The sequence below is a fragment of the Neodiprion pinetum genome, chromosome 5, assembly GCF_021155775.2.
Source record: "Neodiprion pinetum isolate iyNeoPine1 chromosome 5, iyNeoPine1.2, whole genome shotgun sequence".
Taxonomy (NCBI): domain Eukaryota; kingdom Metazoa; phylum Arthropoda; class Insecta; order Hymenoptera; family Diprionidae; genus Neodiprion; species Neodiprion pinetum.
This window is the reverse complement of record NC_060236.1, coordinates 1036013-1057413: the sequence shown is the minus strand read 5'-3', so window position 1 is coordinate 1057413 and position 21401 is coordinate 1036013. Positions and strand designations below refer to the sequence as shown.

Sequence of the window (21401 nt, the reverse complement as noted above, 5' to 3'; positions counted from 1 at the left end):
TCCTTCCTGATTCTCATTACACCCTGCAACTTATCTAGTCGGTGTAATTTGAACATAACTCGGTGTACCAATGCAGATCCAGAGACGTGATTCCGGCATCACTCTCCGCCGGTCCGACAATAAGAGTGAGAATAATTACTCAACGAGTGGCACTCACTTTATGCCTGTTACACCTCACCGCGTACATACGTGTGTATATATACGTACATACCGTATATACATATACATCGGACAATGCAAGCGAGCGATGCATTTATGCATGAGATGAACAAACCTCAAAGTACAACGAGCACCACCACGCGATCATACTTTGAGCTTGAGGAGAATTCAATTAGACAAATACGAGGAGCGTCTCGTCTGTTTGTAACATACCTTGTATATCCTCGAGGATTGAATACCTCGTGAAAAACGGTATATTACATAAAGAGTCCCGCCAGAGTATGAAATCAACTTTAACTCGTTTAATCGTGAACAATTTTATTGAACAAAAAAGTTTTGCGTGGAATGAAATTCCTGATGAAAAGCGAGAAAAGGGTGAATTTCACGTATAACTGGGGGAAGCTTTTCGTACCTTCTTTATCTTTTTCCTTGTATACACGTTATACGCGTATTTATTACTCGGGTAGAAGTGTCTACGGTGAATTAGCATCCACCCAAAGCATTAAAAACTCGATTTTCTGGTATCCACGTCATCTTTTTCCACCCAAATTATTTGCTCGCCGACGAGCTAATAGAATTTCGTTTCGAATCATACGAGGTTATAATAAATACCAAGCGTGGAAGCTGAGCGAGATAATCACGGATCAGTCGCTCCTCCGCAAATTTGCTCAGGCGTGGAAATAAAAGGGCATGAATAATATTGAAATGTTTATTAAAAATGTCTTTTCTTCAATTTGAAACAGCGTAAAATCCAATTTGTACCCCGTACATGTTTTCACCGTTACTCGATAATTAACGATAAAATTACCCCCCAGGGGTGGCCGGCAGTGATCGCGGTCTCGTCACGTCCTCGTTCCATTTGCATTGTACATCCCCATCGACGAGTCAATTTTATTTATACATACGTACGTACATACACGTACATAGACGCCGCGGCTGTAGCGAGGCGAGAAAAATCGGACTCTTCGGAGCGCGTTTTGCATCCTTATACCATACAGCTCGCCTGCAGAGCTGAGTGTACGTCATAAATATGTATACACACCGTAATTTAATCAGAGCATCGATCGACGTGAACAGCAAAGCCACTGCAGTGTGACTCTTCTGTTATGCATAAGCTACGAGTACCTTCACACGTATACATATGGTATACCGTTATACATGTGCACAAGGAATTTTGTTATTGTACTTTACGCGGTACTTCGAGGTATGAGAAAAGAAAGAAACTTCATTTCATATACCTGCTTATGCGTTAACCCTTTGAGTCACACATTATTGTGCTGAGTCAAGTTTTGTAATAAGATAGTATTGTACGGTTTTTGGGCTCACTGATTAGGAATCTGAAGTCTGATTTTTACAATTCAGGGTGACGGATCCGATATGGTTGACGAAAATGTTAAGTTTGATCGAATATGGTAAAAAAAAACTCCATGCAGGGATTTTTGGGGTTGCTGATTGGGTTCTCAATACTGAATTTTGGAAATATGATTTCAGATTCGTAATCAGCGGCTCTAAAAACTTATAATTTATGTGAAACTTGTGTACGTGTAGAGGGGTAACTTTGTCGGAAATGAATTATTCCTTAAATTTTCACGATTTTTTTCAATCAGTTTGCGTCTAGCAATAAAAATTTACATTATATCGTAACAATTACTCTCGAGTATTGAAAACCTATTAGTGTACTATCATAAATAGCAAAAAAGCGCAAAGAAATATGTTTTTTAAAAAAAATGGATATAAAATAGGTGGCAAGAATATTTACCCCTGTGACTCAAAGGGCTGATACGATAACGAAAGACAAACAACGAGAAGCATGAAATTTTATTCTTCAAACCTCAGTTGTACAAAATTCAAGCTAAAGATTATTGCGGCAAGAGCAAAATGATTCAATATCAAAAACGAGAAGCTAATCCTTTTTTTCAACATCAAAGGACGACATGATATACGTGCTGTACAAATTGATTTTCCTCTATAATCGAGTCAAATTTAAAATCTCTTTGAAGAACCCCATCGTATCGCATCGCGGTGATACAATTTTTTCTATTTTTATTACGTACCTACATTATCCTTTTAAAAGTATGATACAAATATAATTCGAGTAACTTTGCGCAGACACAAATGAATTTTATCATTACCGTACGTGCGAAAAATAGAAAAAGAAAAGTACACTTAAATCGAAAATTAATGTATACTTTATGTGTTATCAAGAAGCTTAAGATTCGGGAATGAATTCAATCAATTTCACTCGCATGTATTACTCGTACACGAGTTGCAGGATCTCATTTACAGCCTGATAATTTTAATGAGTCATAATTGCGAGCATAATTGTACGATCTCAAATCAGCGTCAGGTTCAATTTAACACGTACGTACGTACGTACACGCACACACACACACACACGCGCGCGCACGCGTATATGTACAATTGTATACCTTGTACACTATTTAACCCGGCAATCTAAATCTCTTTGCCGGAATGTTACCTGCGAGAGTAATAATTACGTAATTACCGTATCTCTGTGAACCGGTTTGAGTGTGTGCAGTTTGCAGTGTTCAGTGTGCAGAAGCGTTAAACGCGGATGAGTCAAGCCTAACCGCTGGACAAATCGTCGATCCGAGGAGCGGCAAGTATTTATAAGTAGGTAGGTACCCACCGCCCGCAGCATCGTATCTTCGCTGATTTTCTACCCGTCAATCAATTGACGTTTAAATCTTCATGAGCAATAATTATCGCTTACCTTAAAATACACCTGTCGTGATCGAAAAACGCGGTGAGCCTGCAGCTGCAATTCAACGGCGGAGGTTACAGCTTGGACTATTTTTAGAAGTTTGTCTTTTTAAAGAAAATGAAAACACTCGGAGCAATTTTAGTTTCAGGACTGTATTATTTATAGTTTCAAGAAGATTTTGGAAATTTTCATTCAAATTTATATCAAAATTACGGCATGACGCAAATAAGTAGCGAACGACCACTTTGACCAATTTCAATGAAAAACTTCCAAAATGTTCTCGAAACTATGAATAATAAAATCCCTCAAACTGAAATTGGTCCAAGTGTTTTCATTTGAAAAAAAAAAACTCTCGAAAATAGGTATGATTTTAGACCGTCCAATCTGTACCCACCTCCTAAATCCTTATACGCAATATTCGATAAATCCTAACCGCGATTTTCTCTTCTCTTGAACAATCATCCAGAATTAATCATACGCAATCTTACAAAATAATTATAACATACCTTACGCAACTTTCTACAGCAATAATCAGTAACGTTACCGTTTCAAGTGGTATATATATTTCATAGGTACCTAAGGTACCTTGTAAAATACATATATACCTTAAACAACTGTAACATCGCGGAATTTTCACGAGATGTGAGATATAAAGCTCGACACGTTGAGCATTTCCGAGCAAGAATCAGCTTCAAATGAAATACAGACGAAAAGGAAGAAACGGGAGAATAGAAAATGGAAATAGCTAGAAAATTTCCCTTCGCGATACGCTGATTCGAGTTGAATGGGTATACGGAGCTTTGACTACAGGTGCGCACAGTCGGAAAACGAGCTTGTGCAAAACGAGATTTCACCCCCCCACCCCCCCCCCACAATTCTTATCTCTACGGATAAAGCTGTGACGAGGCGACGAATTGAGAAAAAAATAAAAAAACATATACATACGTATGTAAGATAAAGCGAAAGAACAAACGAACGTTAAGGAAGGAAGAGACGAAGGGGCGGGACATGAAACAGAACGGTTATAACGCTCGGCTGACTTTTACGACGTGACAGGACATCGTGCTCGGTTGTCTCGTTTTATACATTTATATATAAGTACACATATATACATATATTATGTGCGTTACACCCTCGCTGTATATGTTTTTAATGAACGAGTAAAACTGCGTGGAAAGGAAGAGAGTGGAGCAAAAAAAAAAAAAAAGAAAAGAAGATAATCAACCGAAAATAAAAGTTGCAGAGAAGAGAAAAAGGAATTAATTAATATAACAGAAGTGAGGGGAAAATCGAGGTAAGATGTCCCCGAGCTTTCAACTTCTAAGATAGTATATATGTACCTGCATCCGTTTCTCGTATTGTATGAAACTAAACTAATGACGTTACAACGGGCGTCGCAAAACTTGGAATAGAATATTTATATTTTTGGAAGGAATGTGGTACAAACTTGCAATGTGCAGATATATGTTTTCATCAATGTTTCCTCGTTATTTCTTTACTCTTGTTTCAGTCAGTTGTTCTATCAGCTGTCAGTGATTAAAACTTGCAGCTTGGCCGCAGATTAATGAGAAGAAAGATAAATAAGCGAACGAGAAAATAATTGTTAAGAAAAAAAAAATACCAACAATTAAACTTTTCCACATATTTATTACACTTACAAGATACAACGTAGACGGGAAAATTACTTGACAATACTTTACGCTCGCTGAGGTCATATGTTAAGTAAATCATCCGACACATGCACGTTTTTCATATCAAGATATGAAATCTAATAGTTTTGAAGGGACGAATAAGAAAAATTGCGACAAATTTCTCTTCTCTCGCTGGTATAAAAAGAAAATACTTCATACATATATTTGTTCGCACGGATATTCGAAAGCGTGTAATTTCGCGAAACCGACTAAACTTGTCGTTTAATTGTTTACACCGTTTCCCGAAGCCTGTATCAGAGCGATCGTATTGTCTTTATCTCATTCTCGGTGTAGGAAGAAATAAAAATAAAATCTAACCGCAGTTCGAGGCTTTCTACGGTTCCGTCGACTGCGAGCCGCCGGCAATGGTTACAGAGCATAAGGTGAGAGAGGGTTTCGAATATTCCTCATAGTCGTATAACTCCAGGGGCCCACCGGCAGTATGGCCGGTCCATTTCTGTCGTTATACACACGATTTCCTGCAGCTTTCCTCGCCCGGAGCCAGAGTCACGGCCCCGACTGATCGCCCGACGCAATTTCAACGCAAACGCCGTCTTGTGCAGTGCTTTATGTACCATGTTTTACGCGGTCGCATTACACGCGCACACACACACACAAATATTATTTACATTACGTATATATATATGGTTCGATCCTTTATTACAATGTGAACAGCCATAACTCGGGCCGGCCGCGAAACGATACTTGAAATGCCTTGTTTCAACCTCCTCGGTGAATTCTTGGCACTAAGAATGAGCACAATAATCGACTACTGATTTCCGATCAATCAATTTTTTAAACTCGATTAATCGACCGACTCGATTATTATTCCTCGCGATAGGTTTTTGTTTTTTATTCCCATAATAACAATAAAAGCGCATTGCTTATATTTACCTACCTATACGTACAAGTTAGTTGTAAGTAATTGGTAAAAAAAAAAAAAACGTGATGAAAGCTTGAGTAATAAATATACATACTTATGGAGCATAAGATCCCCCGTTTTTCAAAGCCTCGGAATATTCTCATTATAAAATTAATGAAAAGTCGACGGTTTTGACGTCTCGAGCTTTCGGACCGTGTTGAAAATCTCTTGGTTAATATTATGCATACAAATCTTGCCTGATAGTTAAACAAATCTTGGAAAAGCAATATGCGAGAGGTTTAAAATCGAGTGTACAGATTATATTAAAAAAGTTAAAGTAAAATAACAGTGGGCGATAATGAAATGCCAAATCCTTTGCAGAGGATTTGAAAAAACAAAGAAAAAAGAAGAATCAATTTTTCATATCTGTAACAACAATATTAAAGGGAATATTCATTTTTTCAAACTTCACTGCTCACAATGTGCAACGCGCCCCTATATTCTATATTATTGAGCGGTCAAGGTTTTTGCACAGGGGGAATAATTAATCCCATAGACACATATTTCGTATAATAGCGAAAAGTATAAAACCAGCTAAACAGAATTTCAACCCGATGAAAAATTTTTGCAAACTAAATATGCGCATCCGTTCGCCTTTCGTTATTTACAAGAAAAATAAAATATATTGGAGGAAACCTCGAGTATTTAAATAAATAAATAAATAAAAGTAAATAAATAAAGGATAGAAAGGAATCTCGTGTAAAAAATTCCCTAAAAGCACACGGGTAGTGCTTTTGTTTATTTGTTTATTTTTCTTTCGTAATACACAATTTTTCATTACACGGATACCGACCAAAGAAACAGAGCCGAGATTTTTTCCACGCTCGGGATATTCCCAAAGGCTCTTCTCAACTTTCATCCCATTCCCTGCCTCGGAATTGTCCACCATACGTCTACTCCGTTTTGTCATATTTTTTTCAACACTCTGGAAAACGTCGTGTTAATTTTTTTTTTGGAGCGGAATTTTTTTTCTTCCCCCCCGTTTTTTTCGAGTCAAAGTTTAAACGCAGCTCTTGTTACATGTGTAATGTATATGCGGCATTCCCCGTCGTATGAACATTATTTTTAGTATAATGTTCTTACCAAACCAAAAGGGTCTCGGGAATTTTTACGAATTTTCTTCAACCACTGGTGAAATTTGTACAAAATCCCAAAACCAGAAAAAAAAATCGCAAAATAGAATCTGTGTGAATTTATTCAGATTATTAAAAATGGCATTTTCGGAATTGGTTTTTCAATTTTTTTCAAAATTCACCGACGGTTAAAAAAATCTGAACAAAAATTCCGAGACCTTTTAGTGTTGATATGAACATGGTAATAAAAAATGGTTAAAATTGAAGAGGATGAGTTACATGGGCTGCTAATTTGACGTGGAATGCCCCATATACATGAATCCGTGTTTCATTCATATCACCAAGAGTGTTTCCTTACTCCTTTTTTTTCTCACTCTCTCTCCTTTGTAACATTTGTGTAAAATTGTCGCATGCGCGCGAAAAACTTGAAGAAAAAGAAAAGAAAGAAATAAAAGAAATTATTCCTCGTCGAAACTCTCGACTCCATTTCCTAGTTCTTTCCGTCTGTCTTTATTTTTCCTTTTCTTCCCTGATTGCTTTTTTTTTCTACATACCGTGCTATTTTATTTTATTTTTTTTCTCTACATATTCCCACACAGTTTCATTGTCCGACGATAAAAAAGCTTTTACCGTAGCTCTGGCAGCGGAAAACACGAGGTAGAAATCGATACAGCTCGTACCTACAGATATCGAGTCTCGATTACTGTATCTGGGGAACGATCTCGTTATTGTTTCGATAAGCAGCTTATTATAGACAAAGAGCCGTTGCAAACCAACGGCTCCATTTTCCTCGACACCGTGAAGTTACAGGGACAGAATTCTTTCTCCTCGTATAACCCATTGAAGCATGCATTGTTCCTTGGAGTAAGATTCCTTCAAACTGGTTACATAAGACTTGTCGAGGTTGCTGATTTCAAAAACAGGATCGGATCTGTGATATTTAAAAAATTCAAAATGGCGGATCTGAAGTGAGCGAATAGGATCAATATTTGTATTTTCAGTCGGCCATATTGGATCCGCTATTTAGAATTTTCAAATGTTGGCTTCGGATTCGTTTTTAGCGACCCCAAAAACCCAATATTACAGAGTTACACTTTTCTAGCCCCCGTAACATTCCCACGATTACATTTATTGCGTAAAAACAGGTATTCTCGACACTTTGTTTGTTTATAGCGATCACTATATTCACGGGATCATCGTAATCCATCTTAAATCATCAACATTAAAATCTTAGAAGTCCGATTATGCAAAAAGAAAATGGCAGCGATGTTTCAAAATTTGAATATAAATCTCGAATAACCGATTCAGAAAAGATGTCTCATATAATATGAGACGCTCTGCCGCAAAGGGATAAACGAGTTCATACGACAGAGAAAAATTCGTTACATGTACACTTCGCATCATAAAAGCTATAATAATAAAACGCTTTCAAAAATATTGTTACCTTTCCGATCCATTTCAGCTATCGCGAGAAAAGGCGGGAATTTTGAATAATTTCGATAAAATAACACGGAAAATGACCATTCATCGGTATACAAAATTGTAAAAATAGTTTTTCTTCCCTCTGTTTGTTATCAGAAATAGATTGTCCTCTGAGGATGGTCCATACTTACGGCCGAAACGTTGAAAAAAATTACAGCATTTTATTCGTGACCCATATGACCAAGACTTTTCATCACAACTAACAATTTTCTGCAGTTGACGTGCAGTTTTGCGTCCTCGGCCCGACGACTTGACAATCAGTAGACAACGGTGACGTAACTGATATAAATTTTTGAATCCGGCGCCATTTCTCTGAGTCTAAAAGTCGACAATTCATTGAGCGACAGGTAAACCGTGCAAGTCGCAGGCAGACATTAGCGCCGTTTGCATCTTGTCACAAAAATTGCCGAGCTGATCCGAACTAAGCCGATTATTTGCTCGATTATTCAACGACAAATTGATTACAGAATGAAATTAATTTTGAGCTTAGAGTGTGATTAAAACGCGAAGACAAACTTTGGCAATAAAAATTCGTTATCAAAATAATGTTCTTTGTCTTGTTTAATATTATTTTCACAATTCTCATAGACAGGCAGAGAGATTGATAAACGGGATTCGTATGACGAGGGAACCTGTTGCGCGGGGCGCAGGCGCGGGACTTGGCACGCGTTCCCCGCCGCGGTTGCCATGGAGACATTCCCTTTTGCTCCCTTTCGCTCCCTTTTACCTCCCGTCGCAGATTCTCAGCGGCTACGTTATAGCTTGACAGTTCCTCGAACCGCGTGCTTGAAAAGTTCATCTCCGCAGGGCCCTCCGAGTTGTAACTAGTTCTAATTGAGCAGCTTGCCGCGCGTGCTTTTATTCCCTCCTTATTACAAGTGTAACACATATTACATGTTTAATGCAGATTTAGTTATAAATAGTGTCGTTTTTTTTGGTCACCGCTAAACTTTTAGATTACATACCTACTCCAAATTTTGCGTGCGTTGAAACCAAATTTTCATTTTTTTATTTATTTTATTTTTTTTACCGTTTTCTTACTCGTCGATGCAAATTTGTTTTACCTTTTTTCACCTTGCATTTTATTTCGTACAACAAAGCTCGCCACTTTCTTTTTCCTCGCGGTAACGAAAGGAAATATAAACGTTTCTACCGCTATCGAAACATTGTCCGTAAGCTTAAACTAATTTGTTAGATAAATCCCGCGTGTACTGTTAATAATTATATACTTTTTACGTATTTCGACAATTGTGAGTGTACATAAGTTGTGATGTTACGCGTGCATTAATTCATCTGTAAAAATATTTCGCCGTCTTATTGTTTTCTTTTCCTTCTCCTATTTTTGTTTTTTCTATTTTTTTTTTCTACTTCTACCCTCCGTTTTACTCGACTTCAATTTTGATTTATTTTATTTCATTGCCGTTGCGTCGTAAAAGCAGCGTTTCTTTAATACGAGATAATAATAATTTACGATCAATCGCAACGGTCGACAAAATCTGAGCTTTAAGCCCTTAGAAAAAAGCTTCCATAAATTGCCATTAAGTAAAGTTGCAAAATTCATCTCGGTCTATACTTTGCTTTGTAAAAAAAAAAAAAAGAAACACTCATAACAGAACAGCTGGTAAACATATTAATATTAACGATAGCAATGATATTTATATCGTAATAATAATACGATATCTCTATCTTTTAAAACGTTGTAAAATATGGAAGCAAAGTTTTGACATTTACGACATTTTATAAATCGCGATAAATTCGCGTGCGTATGTATACATACACCTATGTTATATAAATTTATGTAACAACGATGGAATGAATTTATTCGCTGTATAAAAGTTTCGTTTCTTTGTTTTTTTTTGTTTTTTTTATTCTACACTTATTTCATTCGGGTCGTCCTATCTAACTTAATTCAAACTTTTTTTCGGGATTCCATTTCGTTTTTTTTTTTTTGTTTATTTGCTTTTCTCTTATACTTTAAATAACGATCGTAATCAATCATTCGCTTCATTTCTATGCTTACAGCGTGTAACTCAAATTACAGGTAAACCTCAACATTTACACGGGAGACAAATAAATCAAGCAATTAGCGAATTATCAGTGCGAAGTTACAATCGTACGGCCCGTAACTTGTAATAATCTGTTTCGATAGAGTAATCGTTATTATTATATAAGATCTCGAAACGGGCCGAGTGATTAATAACGATAATATACACCTATATACGTGTGAACGCGATTAATCGCGATTTATACGCATGCAGACCTGTGTAATTTTTTAATCGTCGATCTATGATTTATTATACATTATACAACCATATATCAATAATCAAATCAATTAACCAAATCGACAATCAACGTTCTTTGCCTATATAATAATATGTAAGTCTTACACATGATATTGAATGATGAATGTTTGTTTGTAAAAAAATATACAATCTGTCCGTCCGTCCATCCATTTATTACTTGTAATTGTTCGTGTATTTATTATACGTTGTACGCCTGCCTTACATATGCAAATTTTTATTTTGTGTACATGTATGAGTAGCCACAATAAGAAAGTAGACACTAAATGTTCAGTGCTGTATATTAATACGTATAATCACCTCATCGATCGTATACTTCCATCTGTTTCTCGTAAATTTATGCACGTATACAGTAACACAAACGTAGTAGAGTGTAATTTTTCTACTTTACAATGCACGTGCCATTACTCGACGATGTATTCACATTTTCTTTTCTGCATTGTGCAGAAAATTGCACGCAAATATTTCGAAAGAAAAAAAAAATTACGGTAAAAAAAGTTTCTCAAAAAATCCTCAGGACACTTTATAGATATTCACGGTAGTAATAATAATAATAATAATAATAATAATAATAATGATATACGTGATGCGATAATAAAAACCAGTTGAAGCTAATATGTAACAATCGATATCATTTATTTCAAATCAGATATGATCGAGGTGGAGAATTTCCAGGAATGATATTTATCAATAAAATTATCGTCGAATCGCGGTCAGCAGGTATATAATCATTACCTTCAAAATATGACATGTGCAGGAAAAACTAAGGATTATTCTTTATCACGTTCGCGTTCTGATTAATTAAAGAAAAAAAAAAAAACGTATTTAATAAAAAATCTGTACCAACGAATTTGCAGAAAACTATAAAAATTCTATTTCCACAACTTTCGACTACCGCACATTGTCAGGGAAGAAAATAATTTATTAATTGTATGATAGAACGAAGTAATAAACGTTTGTTTGAAAACTTCGCGAAAAACTAATTACTTACGATTTAAGTAACGAAAAAAAAAAAAAACATTAAATTTTATCGTCCATGGGTATTAAATTACAGTATAATTAAAATGCTTTTGTAAGGTGATGGTGAAGAGTGCAGCAAAAAATACGGCATTATAGCTTGTTTTCATTCCATATCGACTAGGCAGGACGACCCGTAAATTATAAATTTCATCCCCTCACGATCAATATTAAACAGAATCTTGAGACGTGGGCCTTAATTTAGGTTAAAGACTCGTCTGCGGAGAAAGCAGAGCTTGTTTAACGAGAATTAGAGGCTACAGGTGCAGGGGAACGGAATGATTTGTGAAAAGCGAAGCGTTACGATTTCAGGCTAGACGCACGTTGGGCCAGTGATTGTAAATTATCCAAATTCCGAGTGATCTATGCATTCGTATACGTATACATGTAGGTAGGCAGAATGCAGAAATCGCGAGATAAATCATACCCACTGTCTTCGTTCATCGTTCACCCTTTTAAAGCTCGTAATTTCTCAAGTCAAAGCGTAAGGCAAAAACTACGGTATAAACGTTCGTCGCGTATAACCTTCGATTGTAACAACAATCGTACGATTATATTATTATTATCTTACAAATGCGGGAATAAGTCGTATGATTATTGATGGGGCGAGGTTGAAATTCCGTATTTTTTGCCGGCGAATCTTACGGTAAAGAAATTAAACTTTAACGAACCATCAAAGTTACGAATGGTCCGAAACCAGACGCTCAAAGTTCCGAAAGTGCCAAGTTCCAAAAGGACAAAGCGTCGGAAAGGCGTAACTTCGACGAGTCGAAGTTCCTAAAGTGTAAAAATGAGAAAATTTAGAAATCTGACAAATCGAAATTCCGAATGATCGAAAATTTTCTTCAAATAAAATCAAAAAAAAAAAAAACAAATCGTATCCTTCAATGAAATCTGTCATGACGTCAGACAGTGATTTTCATCGAAAAGTTTGCAAGTTCAAATCGCGGCTCCATATTCTACAGCCTTCTATCCTTTCAGCCAGAGGGTTGTGATAACAATCGAGAGAAAACTGTGGAAAGCGAAAGCGAAGGGTAGCGGGATTGAGAATTTAACCGGAATGATCTTTGTACCCTCCGAACTGTTCATCCCTAATTCAACCCTTGGCAGGTTTGAAAGTTTAAACGGGCTTGAGGGACGGAGTGCCCAGATTCGGAGTTTGCCGAGCCGACAATTTCAACAATTATTGAAAATTATACGACAAAGGTTTCTAACGTACGCATGCATACCTAAACCAGCAATTCCGATTTATCGATAATTACGTACCTTGTTACATAATTTCGATCAATTTTTTTTTTACCCTAATTCGTTTTCTTATCAATTTCAATGAAATAAATAATAATGTAAAAAAAAAACCCTAATTTCATGTCAAGTTTCAGGGATATTTCCTCACCCCGTTTCTTTTTCCAAATTTCATTATTAAATTTCGTACATTCACTTTTCGACAAAATGTTATTCAAATGAACCCAAATACGTTCTTTCCACGCTAATTAGGTTAAGATTAATTACTTCACTTCCTCGTTTCTCGGTTCGTTTTTCATCTTCCGCAAAAACTCAGTATAACTATATATATATATATATATATATTATATAAATACAGGTATAAATATAGCTAATTGAATATTCGTCACGAGCAAACATCTGGCGGACCGCGGCGGTTCAAATTTCGAGTAACTTCTCGAACGCTGTTTATTCGTTCCCTAATTAGATATCTACCTGCCTGGCCGCCCGCTCTTCTCGGCCCTTCTCTCTATCCTTCCACCTGCCGTTTACAGTAATTTTCCTTTATGGCACAGGAACCGCAAAGGCATACCCATATACATACTTATAACATCGGGTAGTACATAAAACATATATATTTATATATATAGTAGCGAAGTTTGTTTAGAGGGTCGTTTTTGCTATCAAAGCCGAACAGAATTCGTTACTTGTGTTATCATGCTGATTATTATTATTATTATTATTATTATACATACTTTAGAGTATGTTTATACAAAGAACATAATTAATAATCACGGATGGGAAAGCCAAACTCGCTACGTTATTGCAATTTATAAAAAAATCTTTACTTTTTTCTTCCGAATTTTAATTTTTGCCCGGGATATCCGTAAAGTGATGTACAATATACGAAACTCTATGCTCGGGGCGACTTGCAAATAATATCTACACAGCAAAGTTCTCTTTTTGATCATATTTCAGAAGTAAAACTTTGATCTTGAATATTATATTATACGTAAAATACGTAAAATAAACACAGATATGATCTCAACGATAAGCAGGTGAGGCTGCAAAGCCACTTTGATGTAATTTTTCAAATTCTTATGCCGAAAACTCGTCATTTCTTTTTTCTCCCTCTCCCCTCGTCACAAATTGTAATCCAATTTCAAATCGAACTCGAGTGTGCATCGCGTGAATTACAAGTCGTTGAAATAAATCGGACGATTCTTCTGATGAACGGAGAGATTTCTGCCTCGATAAATTTTTAGGTAACGGAAAATCGATGTTGTCATATATTCATTTCATTCTGTGGAAAATAATTCTTAACGTTTACGCAATTACTTTTCCATGAGCATGTAGAAGCTTGGAAAATAGGAGCTTGTAAAACGTGTGTCTGTTTTTGTCATTTCAGATGACTTTAGAATAGTAAGAAAGAAAAAAAAAAGTCTAGCAGATTTATTCGATTTGATATTGCGTTTATACCGTACATTTTTTACAATATCAATAAAAAAAATCTCTCGTTCAAACGAATCGATAATTTACCTACAATACGACTCGCGTGACATTCATATATATATATATATATATATATATATATGTATAAGAGTGTATCGTATGGACGGAGAGGAAATATAAGAGTAGCTACCAAGGTATGCGGGTATTGCACCTGACGATCATAAAACGCGTCGGAAAACACAAGGAATATCATATCGCGTCGATATCAATTAAACCCTGCGCAACCAACAGGCTGCATACAAATTATGGATAAAACCAGCCTTCGGAAGACTCGACAAACGAGACGTGACTGCATACGTAAAGTTGAGGATAATACGAGGGGTAATGTTTTCTCGTCTATTAGAGAAAAAAAAAGAATAATATCGAATTCGAATTTTCAACTACAAATTCAGATTCGTGATTAACGATTTTAAAGCACTCAATGTGACCATTTTTTTTTATATTTAACCACTGTAATAGATCCGCCATTGAAAATTTTGAAAGTCTGACCCTGGATTCGTTATCGGTGACCCAAAAAACCTCCGCCTACCAATTTCTACCGAAATCGGAATATTTAAAAAAAATTTTCCATCATATTGGATCGCCATTTTGAATTTCACACCATCCAACAAACCGACGAGTACCAATTTTCATAAAAATCCAAATGTTTTTAGTTTTCCTTCAGTTTATCGAATACGCCAAATTTCAAAGATCGTAGACACAGGTGATCAACGACAAAGCAAAATTTGGATGGTATCATCGTAACCAAGTGATATGAAATTGCGTTTAAGAATAATTATCGTCGATGTATAGCATTGGAAAAACTCACCGTGTCCCTTGTCTTCACCCAGTAATCCAGCTCATGTCTCAGTATTTTGATGTTCAGCCCTGGAAATCCCGCGATCCAAATTGTCCCCGTTTCCGATGATCCGGAATTTTCACCACTCCGAAGCACTTCGCACTCACTACACTCCCAACACCGTAAACGCGAGAAAACTTTCCAACATGTACAAACGGTTGTACGCGAAGCGATGAATTATTCACAAGTAAGTCACACAGTGTCGGAAGAAAACTGATCGAGTTCGAAAATCTCTCTGTGTGAACTTTTGGAACGCGTTGGAAAAAGGAAAATCAACTTCTACCCAACGGCGGCACTTTTCACACGGACAGGTTTCACACCGTTAAACCGCGCACCATGTACGGAACAGCTTCGACGATTGTGATCGTTCTCGAATCCCTTGAAGTTGTCGATTTCTATTCTGGATAGAATCGGGCTGGTCGAACCTCCTCGTCTGTTTACCAGTTCAAGTTGATATTGAATCGTAATTCGCCGGTCCTCCAGCCCTTTATTTACACCGGAACAACAGGGTGCGCTAGTGATCTTCTCTGCTCGTCTATCATATTTACCAACATCGGGCGTAGGTACGTGTATTAGGTAACTGAAACGAGCGTGAAGCGTTAATTAGAACAATGACGGAGTTGATGGTTTTACAGTCGATGATTAATGAACGGTGAGTTCGACGATCATGCGGTTAATAATTCGTTCGTAATTGCACGTGGAATTCTGCGGTTACGTTCTTTTTTTCCTTGCGATGCACAGACTCCGATACATCCGAAATAGAAGACATTTAACTCGGTCGGTAAAAACTTTCTATAGCATTCCCTTAAATTAGAGTATTTCGGCGTATAATTAAGTAATGGGTAACCTATTTTTTCCGTTAACAAACAATGCATCCCGAATATCGTAATTGAGTTGCGCTATTTCTTTTTTTTTTTTTCTTTGTTTTTCATCTCTCTTTTCTGTTCACCGGTACATATATTTCGACCAATCGAAATTTGCTCAGGCTTTTTTCCCGAAATGAGAGGAGAAAACAATGTCAAACCTTGCACCGTCATATTCTTCCCCTGACATGTCGAAGCGTAAGATTAAAGATGACGAAACACGCGGGTTACATTATCGTTTGTACGTCGAATTAAATCTCCAACTCGCTCTTCTCGTGTGACTCGGGACGTTTGACAACCGCGCCTTGCAATTAGCCAACAGACAAACCGAGTCCTACATTAGTGTCCACAGGTTCTAATTTCGCAAATAGCGCCGTCCCTTTCATGTGTATTATTATGCCTGTACACGTGGTACATTGCGATTGTCACAGGTGTGAAGTTTCGTTTGAGCTGCAGAAACGGGACGACCACGCCAACCGGGTAACCGGAAATAGGTGACGAGAAATGCCGGCTCTCTGCGAGAGGAGCAAAATTATGTATTCTAGCTTGCCTCGGACCACCCGCACCATGCGCGGATCGTCTTTAAAATATGATACAGCACCGACGACTTTTGCTGCAAAGACGCGGATACTCTGACGTTGTTCTTGTTATTATTGTACAAGGGTGGAAGCTTTTACATAGTGAAATTCTAAGTCTGATTTATATTAAAATGCATTACGTGTAACGTATGCATGTATGTATACGCAAGTTTCTAGTGCACACGTAACGTATACATAAATATTTTTAAAACACTCAACAATTGCATTGTATAATTATCTAAACATATCCTCGGTAACGATCGATTTGATTTTTGTACACAAAACAATGCCTGAAATTAGAAATAAGGAGGATTGAACGACTCTGGTTTTTCAACCTCGTTACGTGAATAAAAAAAAGAAGGAGAATTTGTTTTGTTGCATTTTTTTATTTTTTATATTCAATGCAATTTCACTTATTACACAACAGAGTTGAATATAACGCACGGACGGGTGTGTATCGTATACAGTTGCGAATTATTATACAGGTATAGGGGCTAGAGGATCGAGGCGGCGATTGTGCAATAACGGCGAGGCGTGTGCTGGCAAAGTATCGAGTATCGCAAACCATTCCATTGCATCTCGGTTTTACGTAACTTGATATCAAGCACCGTTTCGCTATCCGCATACCGCGTATCTATCGGCTGTATATGTATAATTTATACCCACCTAGCTATATACCAACGTTATTTGTATTTCCGCGAAACGGATATTACGGAAGATTGATTTTTACCAAGGTACAATGTTTTTGCTTCGAGGAAACACGTACGTATTATATATACAACATACATTGGAGTGGTCCTTGATAGGGTTGTTTTTAAATTTTTATACTCCCAGGGGCTTAAACGCTTTCAAGTTGATAGAAAAAAAGCTCTCTGTATCAACTCTAAGACAGTCCACTTTTGTGATCGAAGCGTATTATGGAAATAACGTGGGGTAAAGACTTTTTTTGCTCTTTGAAATTTTTTTAAGTCGTTGACGAATATACCGAATATAATGGAAAATGGATATTTTTGTAGAGAATTGTGACAAGGTCGTAATATCAACCGAGACTAGGAAATCGAAATTTTCAATTTTCAAGTTTTGTTTTAGTGTTACATCCATCAATACTAGTAGAATAATAATTTTCGACTTTCGTATATTATACATATAACGAGGTTTTAGAATAATGCAATTACATGAATATATCTTAAATTTTGTAAACTACAAGAAATATGCAATACATTTCACAACACGATTGTTCATTTCGTATCTATACTTGACAGAATAATATAATTTTACATAAATTAAACTTTGATCGTTAATTAACATGTAAACGCTTCATTTCCGAATTTATTTGTTATAGTTTTTTTTATAGAGCGTTCAATTCTCTACAAAAATATGTATTTTTCAGTATCGTCGGTATATTCGTCAACGACTTAAAAAATTTCAAAGAGCAGAAAACGTTTTTCCCACGTTATTCTGACAAGATACTTGGATCAAAAGGCGGACATCTTACCGTTGATGTAGAGAACTCAAATTTTCAAGGATCATTTTTCGAAAGCGTTTAACCCCCTGAAAGCATAAAAATTCAAAAACAACCCTATTAAGGACGTCCCTAATATCCATAATATATGTATATATATATATATATATGATAAATTGCAGTTTTTTGGTTCCCAACGAAATAACTTGCTTATATACTACCCTACACATTAATAACATAACGTCATTGACTTGTCGTCGCGGATTCGACCTATTTACGGTTATGCGAATATTCAATGCATATGTATGATATTGTACGTACCATCTATATGCCATGTATACATATACGAGGTAATGAAACACGGTCCCGAGTCGAGTAAATCGCAGACTGCACAATGTTTAATGTAAATGGGTTAATTGTGTGTGTACATGTGTAAATGTATGCGTGTATGTGTTCAGAGTATATCGTATATAAACTGGTGAGTTTTGACGCGGTTGCGGAAATTGGATTTCATTGAAAGGCTTCGACACTGATGCTGCGAGGGTGAAGTAGGTAGGTAGGTAGGTACGTTAAACCTTGCGAAGCTGCCAGGAAAATTTTTGCCAATCTATATTGACGAGGAGGCGGCTTAACAGACGTGTTATTTCATCTCGATTGAAATATACGAAGACCGTACGGTTCGGCGTAAAAATTTTTAACTACTCAGGCGAGGAATAACGAAATTCAAAGTTTCTTACCATATCTTGTTAAAATAAAATCGCTTCTGATCGACTATTGGTACGAAAAGAAAAAATTCCAATAAATTTGGAACAACGGAATTTTAATGATTTTCCAATAAAGAATTACACGGCTTATTAATTATAAACGAACGAAATTAAACCCCTTTCCATTAAAATTGACAGTACGATTTTACTAAAAGTTTTAACAGCAAAACTCGCATTATTTACTCGAATTTGCGGTTTGTAATCTATTTTTTACGTTGAAAAGAAATTCTTTCATTGTAAAAACCGTGCTGCACACTCTACTGACTTGCTCTTCTTGCTATTTGATCGTTAAATAAATTTTTTTACTGGACCACCCAATACATCCTTAAACATTGGTTATAGATTACGGATTATGGATGATTGATTACACGTGTAGGTAATCGAATCGTTGTTAAAGCCTGAACCGAGGTAAAAACGATCTATAACCGCTGGATTTTTCGAAGTAGGCAAAAACCACACGCACGAACGTTTGAAGGAAACTCGCAAATACATTATAAACTCATGTATACAATAAATAATACAAGGCCGGTTCTGGATACAGATTCCTATTACCGACACACTTATCGACACTTACTCAGAGTCAAACCCTTCTCCGCAATCACGTCACTCGGTAAGTGTCGGTAAGTGTGCCAGTAGTAGGAATCTGTATCCAGAACCGACCCTGCATTACTATTTATACGTATGTTTTAATGCTAACAAAATAATAATCTTTCTACTTAAACACCGCTAATTTTTTCAAATTACCTTTACGTTTAAGTATATATATATATAAATCACATTCATCGTCAATACACACGAATTAGGCTTGCCAATTTTTTAGCAAGCCTTCGTATATAGTAGACGGTAAATTTGCAATTTTATATATATTTATACATATATATATATACATATATGCCTGAACGCGATAGGGCGAACACGTGCGAATGAGGGAGCCGTTTATCCGGGTGATTTTGGCTCGTGGAACCCGTTTCAAAGAAGCTGGGTAAACGCGAATCGTCGGCGAATTTATCCGCCGCCACTGTGCAAAGCCCGAGTAAAATACCCACCCTTATGCACGTGTAATATAAATACATACGTATATACATACATACTCGTATACTACATGTGTACGTGTTTGCAAATTCCGGGCCATCGAGTTCGCGGGCTAAATTACCAAAGCCACCGCCGAATCCCGTGAAAAGTCTAACTGTATATATTTTACGTATTTACCTGCATACCTATTTACGCGTCTATCTGAGGTGTGTATGTATCACGTACCTCTAGGTCTAGGTACACATATGCAAATCCCGTGGGACGACCGAATCTTTGCACGCCTCTTCAAGTATCACTCGAAGTATATTTTTATAGGGATATTTGCACGCTGCATCAATTAAACGTCCCGTTATTTAATCATTCGCGCATATTTTCTTATCGGTATATATTTATTGCAATAGCAATAATGTTCAAAAAAATCTGTAACGGCGAGGTTTTAGCGGGCATTAGTGCTACTGTTTGAAAAAAAAATACACATCATCGTACCAGGCAATCTAAACGAATTGCGAAATCAGACTTTATTTTTTATTTCTAGAGTGTGCAATTCGTCTAGATTACCTGTTACGATGATGTGAATTTTTCTTCATATAGTAGTACTAATGCCCACTAGAACCTCGCAGTTACAGATTTTTCTAAACATTATTACCATCACAATAAAATATATACTGAGAAAAAAAGTTTTTCCCATGTTATTTCCATAAGAAACTCCGATGACAAAGCGAACGATCTTAGAGTTGAGGTAAAAATCAGAAAAAATTAGGCCATTGTTATTGAATTATTTGAAGTTGATTTGGGCAGGGTGGGGCGAAAAAAATCCCGTCAACACCCCAAATAAGGACAATCCTAACATACACACATGTATAATGCAGGGCGAAAAAGACAGCTTTAACGGGGGTGTAATAAAGACACAAGCGAGTAAAATAAGCCTCCGATATACCCATAAAAAGGCGAAAACGAGGGAGGCTCGGAATCAGGGTCGAGGGTTGAAGAGGCGTTGATTCATTCCATCGCCCTCTATCCCTTACGATGTACGCGCTATGGCGCAAGACATTTCGCGTACGTACGTGCATTATACACACGTACGTATACGTGCATGAAAGCTCGGCGTGTTGCCGGTGTAAAAATAATCCCCTATAAATAGCACGGGGGTCAAGGGGTGACGTTGCGGGAGTTTCCTCGTCCAACAATAGCGATACATGCATCGTAAAAATATGTGGGTAATTTACGATATTGTGTCGCCGCCCACCTGAATTTAAGCCCAAGGGGCGCGCTAACGAATTCAATTAACCCCGCTAATTACGAGCCAAGCTCGCGAAAACGAGAGAAAGGGGTGCAAAGTTTATCCGCGTCGACCAATTTTCATTCGGTTTTCAAATTCCCGCGGCATCCTTCGCGGGGAAAAGTTTACGTATACATCTACAAATATCAAGATCCACGAATCACGAAAGCAAAAAAGGGCTTGACGGCCCTATTCTACACATAATTTTGAAAAAAAAAAACACCATGATACACTTTCATTTGACGCAGAAATGAAGATATAGGACGGATTCTACAAAATCGTAATGGTATAAAATTCGTAGAATTCAACGTCGAAATCGACCAGCACATCCCCTTGAGTAGAAATTAAATATTTTATAGAATTCGATAAAAATTTTGCATTGATATAATTTGAAAAATATATTCTACGATTCTTTTTTCTTTAAATCGACCGAATGAATTAACTTGAAGAGAAAACTTCATTCCGATCGCCAGACGAACGAAA

At 36.7% G+C, this 21401-nt stretch overlaps 1 protein-coding gene and 1 long non-coding RNA gene across 4 annotated transcripts in view; one reads left to right on the top strand and one right to left on the bottom strand.

Annotated features, from left to right (window-relative positions):
- LOC124218852 (uncharacterized) overlaps positions 1–21401 on the bottom strand; it is an 89689-nt gene that overhangs the window by 43133 nt on the left and 25155 nt on the right. The window contains exon 3 of the long non-coding RNA XR_006883204.2: positions 14911–15520. This is a non-coding gene — a long non-coding RNA (uncharacterized lncRNA). The remainder of the gene's footprint in view (positions 1–14910; positions 15521–21401) is intronic.
- The window catches only part of LOC124218849 (ras-related protein Rab-37), a 54188-nt gene that overhangs the window by 8925 nt on the left and 23862 nt on the right, over positions 1–21401 (top strand). The window contains exons 1-2 of one of the 3 annotated variants that reach the window (XM_046625723.2): positions 8833–8932; positions 10094–10428. The exons of 1 other annotated variant lie outside the window; for it this stretch is intronic. The gene's annotated coding sequence lies outside the window, so the exon portion shown is untranslated. Of the gene's footprint in view, positions 1–8832; positions 8933–9086; positions 9303–10093; positions 10429–21401 lie in introns of those variants that run through there. One more of the 3 variants, XM_069136816.1, reaches the window with a different exon arrangement.